We start from the raw sequence: 15,202 nt of genomic DNA on the forward strand, positions 1-15,202 counted from the left end.
ACCTTGTGCCTCAATGTTATCATCTATAAAATGGGGAAACTTAAAAACATTATCTACATAGATTTTTTCTGAGGATTATGTTCCTGCCTTGACATTGTTCCATTTTAAGTGCCATTAGGATTTGAGATATGTGTGTTCTTTTAAGCAATCCTAAATTCCTAGAAAAGTTGGTAAACCTTAAATCATTTGGTAGGTCCAGTGGAATAAATGGCCTATTTAAAGTTAGCTCTGTACAATTTGTGGCTTTGGCCATTTGTAATTAGAGTCCTATCCGATGCTTTTTCTTATAGTGATGATATCTCTCCTTCTTCACCATATAGTTGAGATAATATCAGATATTTTCTGACACTATGTGGTAAGCACTATTCTAAGAATTTACTTGAATCTCATAATAACCATATGAGATATATGTCATTTTATCCCTGTTATATGATAAACAAATGGATACCAATATGCAACTTGCTTGAAGTCATAAAGCTCTGAAATGAAAGTAACAAAATTTATACAAACCAATCAGGCTTCACAACCTAGTGTCTTCACATCTATGCTAGGAAGATCCTGTGGCAGAGTCCTTTGGTTGTTAACCTCAGTACACATTTCCCTTATTCAATAATTAAAACTTTGATTTTTTAAAAAAAAATTGGGCTAAAGATAACCTGAAATAAGAAAACATTCCTGCTACCACCTCTCACATTCTATGGCAGTGTGACTAGTTCTGCCCAGTTAGACAAAAACAAATGTGTCATGTGGTACTTCACAAATTTCTTTAGAGAGAATTATTGAAATTTTATCTTCCCCAGGTTCTCTATCTGGAACATGAATGCAATGGTTGGAGCTTTAATACTCTTCCTGGCCCATGAAGTGAAAATCATTTCTTAAGAATATCAAAACAGGGGTGCCTGGGTGGCTCAGTCAGTTAAGCATCCGACTTCAGCTCAGGTCATGATCACACAGTTCACAAGTTTGAGCCCTGCGTCAGGCTCTGTGCTGATAGCTCAGAGCCTGGAGCCTGCTTCAGAACCTGTATCTCCCTCTCTCTGCCTCTTCACCCCCCCCCCAAAATAAATAAACATTAAAAAAAAGAACAATATCAAAATAGACGTGCACCTGGGTGGCTCAGTCAGTTAAACGTCCCATTCCTGGTTTTAGCCCGGGTCATGATCTCAGTTTGTGAGTTTGAGCCCTGCATTGGCCTCTGCACTGACAATGCAGAGCCTGCTTGGGATTCTTTCTCTCTCTCTCTCTCTGCCCCTCTTCCCTGTTCTCTCTCTCTCTCTCAAAATAAATAAATAAACTTAAAAAATATATCAAAATAGAAAAGATGAAAGGAATCAGTTATATGGAATCTAGTGTCATTCTTGGATGGTCTATGTGAAGATTTTCTTATTATGAAATGATTAAAATATAATAAATTAATTTACTCATAGTTTTACTTATCCATTACATAAATTTCATGAAATGGTAGCAGACAGAATATCTTACATTTGTCTGAATGAAGTTAAATCTGATTAATCACATATGAACTACAAATTTGCTTTCCTTGGTCCATACACTATTTTTAAAATCAGAATATTTCACATAATGTTTCAGATGTTAGGCTTTTCTTGGAAAATTATATCTGGTAATACTGAGATAGGCATGCATTCCATAGTGTCTTTCACTCACTTGCCTTATTCCTATTCCGTGACTATGTCCACTGAGCAGCGCTGAGTAGATGTACTCTCCTTTGTGTAAATTGCTTTAATGCACTACTTTTGATTAGTATTTAAAAATAGCACTACTAAAAAAAAATCTCTCCTAGCTATATTATTGATTTTAAAATGTGAATGAGGTGGATTTATTCCAAAATAGATGAAATATCACTTGAGAGTAGAAAGCCATGAGTAAACATTACAGAGATATAAGATGTCTCCATTTTGACAAAAGTAAATAATTGGTCCTAGGTACGTGCCTATATTTTGCTAATAAAATATGGGTGAGAGTTTTGACTAACATAGGTTTCCTTCATGCATAAAATACATAAAAAAGACATGTGGCATACGATATTATGCTATAGAAAGCGTACTATGCTATAGAAAGACATTTATCAAGGAAATAGAATAAAAATTAATTATACTTATAAGCAGTTTGATACTCTAGTTCTAAAAAGACTAGAGTGTAGCTGTGACTTCTAAAATAATATTAAATATAATGAATTGCTTCAGGACATGCATAGTTATGTCAGTTCTCATGTGTTCTGAGACATTCTTTAAGAAATATGTTAATTACCATTTTGTCATTTAACTGTTCTTTATGGTAGTTGTTACTTATGTGACAATAGGAGCTCTAAGTCTGTGCAAAATATTTCCATATAATGTTTTACCTAATAAGAAAAGAGTTTTTAAGATGTCAAAGTGCTTTCACAATGCTTACTGTCTTTATTTATTGTAAAAATAACACATGATTGGCAGGGTGTTTATTTCACATGATAAAGAAATATCCTCTTATACATTTTCATTTGCAGCTGGTCTTGATTTCCTCATCTACATGCTAGACCAAAATTTCTTTTGAATACCATTATCCTATAGTTTCCTACCTTAAGTACTTCAACATAATTGCATCTCAAGAATGAAGGGCTTTTAGTAATTTCTGTTTTTGAGTTAACTCTGGGGAAATTCTCTTGTTTAAATACATATTAAAGCTAGAAAACATCCCTTTCCTTTGTAGTCTGGCAGTCTTTCCTGCAACCAACTAATAAGGCACTTTTTCATAAAGATTACATCAATTTTTACTACAGTTAATCTTGATCCTAGAGGTTAAGATAAAAAGAAATAAAGGACTTCATCCAGCTTCTTTATTATAGTTCTAAGTTTAAAAAATGATGCTGTCACAAATGGGAACAAGGGAAATAACATGATATTGACAAAAAAAGTGTTGAATTCCCATGAAATAAGAACTCAGGATTGAGATGTTAATAACATATAAGTAGAGATATCTTATTCACTATTAAGGTATAAAGTTTCTATATAGTACAAGTTTTATCTTTTAATGAGACAAAAATATCCTAACACCAACTATTTTAGGCAATAGATAATACAAAACTATTATCATTGTTGTCATGAGTAATAAGCATTCAATTATGAGTCCTGGTCCTCCAGGAGAAAAACAAAACAAAACAAAAAACACACGAAAATAAATTGAAAGAGACTGAAAAATGAAAGAATAGTTGGGACTTATAAAATAAGTTAATACAAGAAAAGTGCTGAGAATATATACAGTTGTTTTAGAGCAAGTGTCAGTAAACTCATTGAAAAGAGAACTACTGAGGACCAGACTATGTTGTTAGTATTAAAAAATTAAAATAACTTTTGAAAGTTTTTAAACCGCCAAATTTGGAAGATTTATGTGTTCAAACAGGGTGAAATGTCAATAAAATAAAAGGTATAAAAATATTTTTTAAAACAGTGATTAGTATAAGTGAATGAAAAATGATGCATGTGCAATTTTCTAAAATTGTAGGAAAATTTTTTAAATATGAGTTAATTTCTTTTTAATTTCACAATGAATATAATGTGGTGGTAGTGTTTTACAAAGAAGAGTTTTGACGTTTATAGAATTATGAGTTTCTTTTTGTTATTGAGATAGTAAACATTATATGTTTTAGGTGAACAAAATAATAATGTGATATATGTATATTGAAAAATAATTACCACAATAAGCTTAGTTAGCATCCATCACCATGCATAGTTACAATTTTTTTTGTGTGATGGTATTTTTTAAGATCTACTCCCTTGGCTACTTTCAAATATACAATACAATATTGTAACTATAATCATCATGCTGTAACTTATTTACATCACCAGGACTCATCTGTCTTATACCTGGAACTTTATACTTTTAACCACCTTCACCCATTTTTCCCACCTCCCATCTGCCACTCTTAGCAAACATCAATCTGTTTTCTATATCATTGAGTTCAATATTTTTTTAGATTCCACAAGATCATACACTATTTGTCTTTCTATGTCTGATTCCATTCACTTACAACAATGCTCTGAAGGTCTATCCATGTTGTTGTAAATGTCAGGAATTTTTTTTCTTTTTTATGGCTGAATAAATTTCCTATATATATAAATAAATCACATTTTATTTATCCATTCATCTATGGATGGACACTTAGGTTGTTTCTATATAGTTTCTTGGCTATAGTAAATAATGCTGTAATAAACATGTTGTTGCAGATAGCTTTCCAAGATAATTGATTTCATTACCTTCAGATAAATATTGTCATATTCTTTTAAGAAAACAAAAGTTATAACATTTCTGATATATAAACAAAAATTAGATGTAAATATGGACAAGTCTGAACTTTAAAAAAAGACGGATTTATAGGAAGATATTCAAAAATTTTGAGAACTAGAGACATGACTATTGTCTAAAACATGTCTTTGCTGTCTAGGGCACGAATATGATGAAAAATGACTTTACATCTATACACAAACTGACAGTGAAATGACGATGGTAAATTATCAAACAATTGATTTATAGACCTTTTATGTATGTATTCAACCAACCAAGTATTCTAGGTTTAATTTTTTCCGTATATGGGATGTTTGTTACTGTTCCAATGCAGAGTAAGTAACTGATAATCAAGCTAAGATTGAACCCTTAGAACTACTTTAAAACAGATTGAAAAAAATGATTATTTCATTAGCAAGAATGACAGACTCGCTCATGTATAATTTCCATTGTAGCTTTAAGAAGAAACATTAAATATATTCAGTCACTCTTACTCTGCAAGTCCATACTTTCAATTACTCAGATATTTCTACAAGTCATAATTAACATATTCTCATATTCAGATTCAATTAATATTGTGGATTTAGAATATAAAGTATATCTATCTTGACATCAGAATTTAATATCAGGTGAAATTTTTCAAATTACCAAACATGATTACTACATTCTTTAAAAAATGTTACTTCTCCTGGGGCGCCTGGGTGGCTCAGTCAGTTGAGCGGCCGACTTCGGCTCAGGTCACGATCTTGTGGTCTGTGAGTTCGAGCCCCGCATCGGGCTCTGTGCTGACAGCTCAGAGCCTGGAGCCTGTTTCCGATTCTGTGTCTCCCTCTCTCTGACCCTCCCCCGTTCATGCTCTGTCTCTCTCTGTCTCAAAAATAAATAAACGTTAAAAAAAATTTTTTTAAAAATGTTACTTCTTAACACATGGAATAATCAAATTTGATGGAACAAAAAATTAAATGCACTGAATCATTATGCTTAATTCAATATATTTGTGGCTTGAAAACATTTTTAAATATTGCAAATATAGTATATTTGAAGATAGTAGGTCCAGTGTCTCTATCTAATTTCTATTATGAGAACAAATTTTTATGAAATATCACCTTTGGATGATATAATTTCTGTGGCATTATATATAGTTTTTCTCTAGGCCAAACATTTATTTTTTCTGTATGCAGAATTATATGGAATTTTATCAGTTTTATGACCATGTTCTCTCATTTACGGGTAAGAAATGAGCAAATGGAGATTATGTGATTTCTTTCCTCTCAGAAAATAGTTGAATCAAGTTAATTTAATATCACTTTCAATGATTTTTTTGCTTAAAGATTTTCTTCTTAAAATAGTCATCCACTATGTAGTGACAACATGATTTTAGATAATATTTTTAACTATAATTTAAAATAATTATATATTATCCTGTAATCTACCATAAACCCATAGTAGTATTGTTGGCTTTCTGATTGCAGTGGATTCTTTTGAATAGAAACTTTTGTTCACAGATGTTTTCATACATTCCTGTCCATTTAGTAGCCAATTTTTAATTAAAATATGTACTCTTACTTTTGTATTTATGTTTGGTAACTGCTTTTGAACATCTGTAAAATATTAAATAGTCTTAATTAACTTTGATGTATTTTATAAACAACTTTGCACATAAGGTTATAGAGCATTTTAAAAATTTTAGTAGAGTGCTACTGATTGTACATAAACTATAAGGAGTATTTGGGAGAAATCAGACCTATTTGTTCTCACTTGAGCTTTGTTCCTATACAGTGTTTCATTAAACACTAACAGCAATAACTCTGTGAGGTAGATAGGATTAACTCAATTTTCAAGTGATAAGTGAGACTCAAAGAGGAAAATCAGGTCTTTTTAAAAAATTTTTCTCCAGAAAATCTTTAATGAAGTCTTTTTTCACACCTAAGGATATTATTAACAAAACAAAATAGGAATGAGTTATTAACCGGCCCTGATAACTTGAAAATGATGAAGATATTGAATATTCATTCCACATTATCAATGCCTTATTTATTTATTCATTTATTTTTGTTGTTCCAAGTTTTTATTTAAATTCCAGTTAGTTAATATATAATGTAATATTAGATTCAGGAATAGAATTTGAGTAAAGGCACGTCTTAAGTCACAGAATCTATCTTGTATCAGAAACAGAGATCTTCTATCAACATTTCTGGCCTTCACTTTGCATACACAGTGATACCTGTTGAACAACATTTTCATGACCTCATGTCTTAAAGAACTTGTACTTAAACAATAAAATATTTTTTACAAGAAACACAGTGTAAATTCAAATGACCATAACTTTTACACTGTCCAATAAGTCAGTAGTTTTCAACATTTTCAAATATGGGACCTCATCGTGGCATGGAAAAGACACATCTCTTGTTAGAGGAAAAATGAACTTGCAAAAATATATTTGTATTTAGTTACATTTAAAATATATTTGTGTTTTATGAATTCATCAAAAGTATTTGTACCAAAGGAGAGTAATAAAATACTCAATCTATCATTCAACATATTTGAGTATTTATATCATGATAGAAAATGAGAATACAATAGTTAACACATCCAAGTCACGGCCTTTTATTGAAGCACATACACATATGCACAAATTCACAAAACTAAATTCACCTAGTAGAGTGTGGTGTGAATTTCACCAGGGTAATGGTCATTATTATAATTACATATTTTAGCACAATGCATTTTTTTTAGATTAAAGAAATGTTAGGTCACATTGAAATAAAACACTGATTCATATATTTGTATTCAGATTAGTATGCTGAAAATTCTCCTAATTTACTTTCTCACTCTGTCATGAAGTAGAATGTCCAACCAGACATTGCTCATAATTTTGCATATGGGTATTGTGATGGTCCATATTACTCAATATTTTACAGCTTGTAGGATGGCCTCCAGTGATTCCCCTCCTGGTATTCAGGCAGTTGGATAATCCCCTCCCCTTGAATGTGTTCTGGACCTGGTGACCCACTTCTTCAGCTGACACCTTAATCGCAGCCTTGTGAGTTACTCTGTGCAAGACAACCAAACCAAGTACAATCAGATTCCTCACTTAACCAACATCAATTGCTGGTGAGGATGCAGGTCAGTAGGACCTCTCCTTCGTTGCTGGAGGGAACGCACAACATACAGCCAGTATAGAAGATAGTTTAGGATTTTTTTATGTAATTAATCATTATGGTATCTTATGATCCAACAATTGTCTCTCTAAGTAAACTCAACTGATTTGAAACCTTTTGTATGCTCACACAATTAAAACTGCACAAGAACTTTTATAGTAGTTTTATGTTTTGCTATTCATTTATGAATGTTCATAATTACAAAATATGGAAGTAACTGAGATAAATGGATAAACTAACTGAAGTATACATATGAAAGAGAATATTACTCAGCAATTATAAGTGAGCTATCAAACAATGCAAACATATGGATAAATGTTAAATAAAATATTGCTAAAGTAAAAGAATCTATTGTGAAAAGCTATATAATAAGTCGTTCTAATTATATAATTTTGGGAAAATACAAAGGAAAGAGACTATAAAACAATCAGAGGTTGCCAGAAAGTAAAGTTGAATGTGTGACACATAGGGCTATGTTAAAGGTAGTGAAACTATTCTGTATGATACTGTAACCGTGGAAACATAACTATGCATTTGACAAAACCCATATAATTTTACAGCATAAAAAATTAAGTTTTATGAATATCATTGTTTTTACTAAGTAAAAAATTGAAGATCCCAGGGTTGAATGCAGGATATGACAAAACAACGAAATTCATTGAAAAGGATATGGGAAAATATGCTCATCTAAGTGACTTCTGAAATAAGCAAACACTAAATGGGAAAGAAACTGTTAAAAAGCACTTTACTGTAGTTGGTAAAGTTATTTCCCACACAGGGTGTTGGGTTAACAATTCTGATACTGCTATACATAGATATTAGAATTGAACACTTAAGTAATGAATGGTGGAAAGCATGTTTCTTAGTGAAAAGGTGGGAAGTTACAGACATGTAAGAGGATAAAGCCAGAATGATCCATGTGATAATGGATTAGAACTAGAGATATCAATAAAAACTAATATGTAATGTAATATAATTATAGATAGTAGCATGTAGAAGTATACTCTCCCATCTATAACAGTGGATTTGTCTATTTCTCTTTGCAGTTATAACAGTTATAGCTTCATGCATTTATATATGAATTTTATTCTTTTAGGATTGTTGTTAGGTCTTCTTGGAGAATTGGATCCTTTATCATTATGTAATCTTCCATTACATGATACATATTTCTGTGTCTCTCAATTTTAACATATCTGTGTTTTTATATATAAAGTATGTTCATTATACACAATATAGAATTACATTCTTGTGTTTTATCCACCTTGACAGTCTTTGTTTTTTAACTGGTACATTTGGATCATTCACATGAAAATTGTTTATTGATAGTTGTGAGTTAATATCTACCATGTTTGTTTCTGTTTTATGTTTATTGCATTTGTTCTTTGCTTTCTTTTTATTCATCATTTCTGTCTTCTCTTCTTTTAATTCAACATTTTATATGATTCCGTTTTAAGTCCAGGCTGCTCATGAGCCAATAAAAAGCCATCTTTATTTCTCTTATATTGCTTTTGATATTTGGCATTTTATACTGATTCTTTCTTAGGGTTTACCTTTTTGCTTACACTACCCATCAGTTCTTGTATATCATCTACTTTTTATATTCAAGCACTTAACATATTATTTTAAATTCCTTTCCTAATAAGACAATAACTGTGTAATATATGACTCTGGTTCTGATACCTGCTTTCTCTTCAAACTTTGTTTACACTTGAATCTGGATCTTCCTTGGATCCCCACCCTGAGAACCTGGTTGGGTTCTGGAAGAAAAATTTTAGAAAGTGTAGAAGCCTCCCTTATGCTGTGGTCCCCTATAATTTCTCACTCTCAGATTAGTCCACGATGAGCATGCACCATTTCAATAATATTATCATATCAGTGTTATTACCAATTAATGTCTCCAGCTGCTTCTGCTCCAAGTAAGCAGATCTTGGCTTTGACTCATTAGAATTCTGTCTGTTAAGCATTTGAGATTTACCTGTAACCTCAGTTCTCTGATATGCACAAGAAAGATCGTCCATTTTTAGTTCAGCTTTTCCTTGGTGTAAGGATGGAAATGGTGACTTCCAAGCTCTTTTAATGTTGGAACTGAAAGCAGAAGTCATAAGTCTATTTTCTTATATTTTTAAATAAAAATTTAGATAATAAAAAAACAATAAAAATATACTGATCAGGGGCACCTGGTTGGCTTGAGCATCCAACTCTTGATTTCGGCTCAGGTCATGATCTCACAGTCGTGAGATCAAGCCCTGCGTTGGGCTCTGCACTGAGCCTAGAGCCTGCTTGGGATTCTCTCTCTTCCTCTGTCTCTGCCCCACCCCTTAAAATAAATAAATAAACAATAAAAAACTACACTAATACACTGAATCTAGTTACTTTCAGACACTATCACATTATTCCAGAGTGATTATCAAACATGAGATATTTCATGTTCTCCTTTTTTGATAATATGTGTCTAAAATATATACATATATGTGTATGTGTGTATATATATATATGTCAATATATATGTCAATATATATGTCAATATATATGTGTGTGTGTGTGTGTGTATATATATATATATACACACACACACACATATATATATATATATATATATATATATATATACACACACACACACACACACACATATATATATATATATATAAAATGACACATATATGTCAAAAGGCTTGGAAAATTGAACTCCTGGAATTGTGATGACAGAAATTTGGAGTATAAAACAGAAACTTCATCTCAGTACATGAAAACTATAAGGAAGCAAGTGTTATTTTAACACTAAAGAATAGGTATGTTCAAGCTACAAATACAGGTTTCTTTCCATCTATCCGTCAACAAATTTGTATTCCTTTTCACAATAACTCATTTAATTAATGTTTTGAAGGATACTTTCTGTAGATTTTATTTTAATTTCAGTAATCCTAACTGTACGTTTTGTAAAATAAACTAGGTGACTCTTCTGGTCAGTGTGAGTCATATAGTTTTTAAATAATTGTCACAATATCATAAGTTAAATAAGTCAGGAATTATCTCTTGACGTAGCATATATATTGAGAAAACCCATCAGGCAGCCAAACCTTTAAAATATATTCTACTTCCTGACTCCTGGACTCCAACAAAGAGACTATCTCTTTTTGTAGGATATTATATGTTATGTATTAAGAATATTAGAATATATATAATTGGAATATATATATAATCTCCAATGTTCCTTCTACATTATGTAATATTATGTTTCCTGTTATAGGTGTTGGCTTGCCATAGGTGCTAACATCCTGTGCAGGACAGTATGTAAGGTTGGGAAAGAATTCAACTATCTCCTGGGAAAAATAAATTCATATAGCATGATTTTACAACCTGTTAAATATTTAGCTAATATCCACAGTGGTAACATTTGTAGAAGATGAATTGACCTGTCAACTAATAAAGTTAGTTTCCCTGGATAACTGTGTAGATATGGAGAAGGACGCTGGACATTTTTGTTTTGAGCTGTAACAGTGTGAAAGTAGTTCGGATGACATAACCCTGAATATGACAGAATATAAGACAGAAAAAGGGGGACAGAGGATCCCAGCAGGCTCTGTGCTGACAGCAGCTAGCCTGATGTGGGACTCAAACTCACGAATTGCAAGATCACGACATGAGCTGAAGTCACAGGCTCAACTGACTGAGCCACCCAGGTGCCTGACATAACCCTGAATATTTTGCTCCAGTTTCACTGATATATTGAAACCTCATGTAAAACTGGTCTTCAGATAATCATTAAAATTGCTTTGAGCTTATTAATTTCTACTATATAAAGAGATAAATGCAAAGAATGAAGATTCCAAACTTCCACCATATATGTACTTGTTTATTTTCACTGTTTCTGTATTACTATCATTAGCAAGCTTGTGTATGCACTAAACTTGGATGATTACATTTTACAAACAAAAAAGCTATGTGTTTCAGGCTGAAGTACTTGGGGAAAGATATAATAGCTACCTTAAAACCAAAATCAACAAGTACAGCCTACACTGTGGTTGTATTTGAGTATAAAATGATAAAAATACCCAGTGAGTTTTAACATCCCAATCATATGCAATTTTCTTAGATGATCAGATGAGACAGTTTGTTTCTCAGAAGACTATTTATCCAAACTGATGGTGGATATTGCTGGAAAAAATATTGTATTTAAAACTATCCTATTTGCGGAGAAATCTAGCTTCTTAACACATTTTACATTTTTCTAGATGATATTTTTGCAAATAGCTTTGGAAGTTTAGTGAAAAACTGACACTGAGTTGTACTCTAATAAAATTATGTGTTTTAAAATCTGTTTTTTTTTTAGATAATACAATGTCATGATGGCCATTTTAATCTACATGACATGTTTTCATGTTCTCCACCAAAAAAACGGTCTAAAATCAGATAATAACTTTGACTTGAGCTGGCTTATAATAAGTGATAAAACTAAAGATATATATTAAAAGAGAGAGAACAAGGGGCGCCTGGGTGGCTCAGTTGATTGTGCATCCAACTCCTGATTTCAGTTTAGGTCATGCTCATGGAGCCTGCTTGGGATTCTCTGTCTCTGTATGCCCCTCTCCCCTGCTCACACACACTCTCTCTCAAAAAGTTAAAATATATAAATAAATAAAATATATAATAAATATATATATATAAATATATAAATAAATATAAATATATAAATAAATAAAAATAAACAAGGACAAAGTGTGTAAAGAGATTTTAAATGTGTCAATATTTTGCAAATATGCATTTAAAATTTTTTGTTCTGAGAGAGCGAGGACAAGTCCTGGGAGGGCAGAGGGAAAGGGAGAGAAATAATCTTAAGTTCTCTCCACACCCAGGACGGAGCTGATGCAGAACTCTATCCGAAGACCCTGAGATCATGACCTGAGCTAAAATCAAGAGTTGGATGCTCAACCAACTGAGCCACCCAGGCACCTCAAAAATCTTTATTATTCAAATACCAGTATATAATTCTCAGTGACACAGTCTAATATATGGGTTTTTTTCTGTAACTCTGGATTTTAACTTGCATTTAATTTCAGGAATGTTTCAGTTAGGCACAGCTCCTCTTTAGGAACTTGCTTTGTGAGATACCCTTCAGATATCATGATCATCATCTAATGGTTCCTGTATTAATACCACCACTCCCTCTCCTACTCCCATGGATTAGGTACTCCTTATTAGTTTCATTCATATTTTTACCATTTTAGGAAATAGTTGAGTGTTTACAAATGTGTTTGGTGTGGGGCAATGAAAAGTTGTATAACTTGTTGCATCTCCCCCTATAGAGTCTAGTGTAGTGGTGTGATAATGTCTGTACATTTCTACAGTAAATGAAAGTAACATACTTAGAATTTAAAAACTGAAATACCATGGACTTAGGAGGATGGGTCACTTCTTGTTAGCACATACAACATACCCCTCATAGTAATTATAACCTAGTAAGGTAGAGAGAGATTGATTGATGTAGAAAGCAGAACACCAAGAGCACATTCCAATATTACAATATAAGAAGATGATGTAGTCAGAATTTCTAGACGATATTTTTGTCAAATTAAAAGGTGATAGGGACAGTCTTTGTAGATACTTCAAACTTTAAAAAATTGTCACTTAAAAATTTACATTTTCAGTTCAGATTTCAAATAAAAGGAATAAACATTAACTTAGATTTAAAAGATGCTTAATTTCAATGACATTATATACCAGTTTATATAGGATAAATTAGGGGCTGGAAAACAAACTTAAAATTTACTGCATCCTTTTTTGTTGTTCATTTTTATTTATTTTGAGAGAGACAGAGAAAGAGACAGAGAGAGAGAGACAGAGAGAGAGAGAGAGAGAACAAGTTGGGGAGGGGCAGAGAGAGAGGGAGACAGAATCCCAAGCAGGTCCACACTGTCAGCTCAGAGCCCATGTGGGGCTCTAACTCACGAATCACTGTGAGATCACAACCTGGACCAAAGTCGAGAGTCTGACATTTAAATGACTGAGCCACCCAGATGCCCCTACTGCATTATTACCTACAGATATTTAAAATAAGCTAAAAGAAAAAATGGAATACCATATTTAAATGGTTTGCATTGATAAAAATAAAGGTTTTATGGAATCTTATTTAAGTAAGAAATAATGTATGGATTTTAAATATATACTTGTCAAAGTGTAATATAAGGAAAGAAAACAATAAGTAGGCCTTAATTCAGTGGCTCTAGACTGTGTTTTTTTTTTTAAATATGTATTTGAGCATTCCTTACTATAAACTGACAAGATTACCTATAAAGTTTATAATGACTAGAAATTGGAGATAAAACCAGCTTTTTTCCTTTCCATTTTCCCTTTTAATGTTATGGATTACTAGGTATTATAAACATATATTTTTGCACTTAATCCTCCAAATCCTATCATCACATATATACACTTGAGTAATTTCATACAACTTGTCAGTTTATGAATTACCTAGAGAACTGTTAATGCTGCACACGCGCGCGCACACACACACACACACACAAAGACAAGTAAGGATACAATGATTCAAGCAAGGTAAAAATGTATCTCTGTCTCCCATAGCAGTTCAAAGGTAATTGGCTATCAGAGGTAGAACCAATGTGCTTTTATCATATATGGTTTCTATTTCTGGAACCAACATAGCTATTTCTTTTCCTTGACATTGGGAAGAAGGCAAGGCTGTGTAATGCTCAACTTCCGTTTTCAGGCTATGCACCAGAAGAGGCTTACATTATCTCTTCTTGCATCTCATTGGGCAGAAGTTAGTCACACCATGGAACAAATCAGCCGGAAGGTATAACATCAAATCAGTAGTACATGTATCCATTTAAAACCTAGCTAGGGGCGCCTGGGTGGCTCAGTCGGTTAAGCGGCCGACTTCGGCTCAGGTCATGATATCACGGTCCGTGAGTTCGAGCCCCGCGTCGGGCTCTGTGCTGACAGCTCAGAGTCTGGAGCTTGTTTCAGATTCTGTGTCTCCCTCTCTCTGACCCTCCCCCGTTCATGCTTTGTCTCTCTCTGTCTCAAAAATAAAATAAAAAAAACGTTAAAAAAAATAAAATAAAACTTGGCTATATTAAGTGTAAATAATGGAAGCTTGAATATTGGTGAGCATTTACCTGACTTACCAAAGTATAAGCTGAGAAAAAAAAATCAGATCTGTGTGATTCAAAATGTTATTTATTTAACCTCTGTACTATATGAACTTCACTTAACTTCTTTGTCCTTCTTTCATATCTGATTCAATTGGTCCTTCTATCATTTATCATATATTATTTAATATTAATTTTCTACAGACTATTTCTCTCCCCTCTAGTGTTTAATTTTTGAGTGCAGGTTAGTGTTTTATACATATTTCACTTTTCCTGAACCTGTGGAAGATAGGTGCCTAAGTAAACTGTGTTGATAGAATGAATACTCCCTTGCTGCAGCGATTACATTGTTTAGTTTTTGTTGTTATTGTTCCCTGGTAATAGGAACAGGTTATAAAAATAGCTATTCATGCTTATAACATTTTAAACTCATGTTGTACATTCTATCATATAAAAAAACATTTTGGCAAATTTTCATGCAACATGTATGTTACCCATTTTTAAAAATAATTATTTGGAGAATTGTTACTGTTATGATGCAAATTGTTTGCATGGTTGTTGATTTTAATATCCTATCTCCTGCCTAGTATTTTATTAGAAATTAGTTTGATATTTCAGAACTTTTTGTGGATTATATGTCTATCTGATGGC

This window comes from Panthera tigris, chromosome A1 (assembly GCF_018350195.1).
Source record: "Panthera tigris isolate Pti1 chromosome A1, P.tigris_Pti1_mat1.1, whole genome shotgun sequence".
Taxonomy (NCBI): Eukaryota; Metazoa; Chordata; class Mammalia; order Carnivora; family Felidae; genus Panthera; species Panthera tigris.